We start from the raw sequence: 2,427 nt of genomic DNA on the forward strand, positions 1-2,427 counted from the left end.
TTGTTTCTAAGGCCACAAGGGATTCCCTTGCCTCTTGGCAATCTACACCACCACTTAGCTGTTCTGCTTAGAGACATGAACACAAAGAAAGAACTGAACAAGTCACATTATAATTTTGGAAACAACAGCACAAATGTGAGTTGAAATGCAATGGACCCATTTCCGGATCACAACCCAGGCTATTCTAATTCCTGGAGAGGTACAAAGATGCCAAATCCTCAGCTCAGATTCATTTCACAACAGTAGCATGTCAACTTCTTCCTCTTCAGTGGTCCTGACCTTGACTCCCTTTCTCCCATGGGTGCACTGCCTAGTAGGACTGTGAATCATGCCAGGAGTCAGACAGGTCCAAAGGGAGACCTTCCATTCCTCATAAAAGTAATTTGTGAAAGTTAAATACAATGACCATAACTCTCATGCTAAGGAGCGTGGAACATGGTTTTTTTTTTTTTTTTTTTTTTCACATTAAGAGCAGGTTTCTCCAAGAACCAGAAAAATCCCTCCAGTTATGGAAATGAATGCAGGACTTCAAAAATGGACAAGTCATGGAGGGAAAAAGGGAATCAGCAAGTGCATGATCCGTGCAGACGCCGAATGAATATGGATGACTGAAGGTAAACTTTGATGGGTTTGCATTCTGATTTTTGTACCACACACACACATATTCCTGTCACCCAGTCTAGACGTTTTCAAAAGCATTCCTTTTTTTTTTTCTTCTTCTTCCTTCCAAATGGAAACGTTTCTGAGTTTTTATTTTAAGGCTTTATTTCTGCACTTTTCCCCATCTGAAATGACCTCCATGGCTCCTATATCTGCCCCAATCCTACCCTATCTGCAAAGTCTTCCCCTACTCAGCTCTCTTCCAATGATTTCTCGTATGCTTATTATCATCAATGTCACATGAACTCAAGCTTCCTGTAAGCCTTCTCTGACCCCAGTGCTATTATTTAGTTGCCCTTCTTGTCTTTTAATAGGGCCCAAGCTATGTCATTATCCTAACATTTCTCATACTACAATAATGATAGGTTTACAAATCTGTATCCTGCATTTGGCTCAGAGATGCATAATGGCAGGAAACTTGTTTGCTTTGTATGAAGTAGTAACTAGTCATCGTTGTCCAATGCCCTGGAGCTGGTTCTGACTCATGTTGTTGTTGTTGTTTGCCATCCAGTCGGCCCTGATTCATAGCGATCCCTCCTTGGGTTTCCGAGGCAGTATCACTACAGAAGTAGGATTGCCCAACCTTCCTTCCGAGGAGTGGCTGGTGGGTTTGAACCACCAGCCTTCTGGTGAGCAGTCAAGTGCCTTAGGCACTATGCTACCAGAACTATAACAGAACAAAGCGCTGCCTGATCCTGCATCAGCCTCACAATCATTGCTAGGCTTGAGCCCACAGTTACAGCCACTGCGTCAATCCATTTTGTTGATGGCCTTCACCTTTTTCACTGACCCTCTACTTTACCAAGCATGATATATTTCTCCAGGGACTGGCCCTTCTGATGACATGACCAGTATGAGAGACAAAGTCTGGCCATTCTCACTTCTAAGGAGAATTCCAGCTGCACTTCTTCCAGGAAAGACTTGTTCATTCTTCTATCAATCCCAAACAAACAGAAAACCAAACCCATGGTACATTTGATGTTCTTCTCCAACTCCACAGTCAAATGCATCAGTCCTTCTGCCATCTTCCTTATTTCCAATGGCATATGAGGCTTGAGTCAGGTGCACCTCAGTCTTTGAAGTGACATCTTTGCTCTTTAACACTTTCAAGAGGTCTTTTGCAGCAGATTTACCCAGTGCAATATGTTGTTTGATTTCCTGACTACTGCTACCATGGAGGTTGACTGTGGATCCAAATTAAATTAGATCCTTGACAATTTCAATCTTTTCTCTGATTATCTTGGTCTTGCTTATTGGTTGAGTGGTGAAGATTTTTGTTTTCTTTGTGTTAAGATGTAATCCATAATGAACGTAGTAGTCTTTGATCTTCATCAGATAGTGTTTCAAGGCTTCTTCACTGCCAGCAAGCAAGTTTGTGTCATATGATATTGCAGCTTGTTAATGAGTCTTCCTCCAATCTTGATGCCACATTCTTTTTCATATAGTCCAGCTTCTTGGATTATTTGCTTAGCGTGCAGACTGAACAAGGATAGTGAAATGATACAACCCTGAAGCACACCTTTCCTGATTTTAAACCATGCAGTATCCCCTTGTTCTGTTCAAACAACTGTCTCTTGGTCTATGAACAGATTCCTCATGAGCATAATTAAATATTCTGGAATTCCCATTCTTCACAATGTTATTCACAATTTGTTATGATGCAGATAGTAAAATGTCTTTGCATTGTGAATAAAAGATAGATAAACATCTTTCTGGCATTCTTTACTTTCAGCCAAGATCCATCTGACATCAGCAATCATCCTCTCT

Source organism: Orycteropus afer, unplaced genomic scaffold, assembly GCF_000298275.1.
Source record: "Orycteropus afer afer isolate SDZICR_OR568_19922 unplaced genomic scaffold, OryAfe1.0 scaffold00361, whole genome shotgun sequence".
NCBI lineage: Eukaryota > Metazoa > Chordata > Mammalia > Tubulidentata > Orycteropodidae > Orycteropus > Orycteropus afer.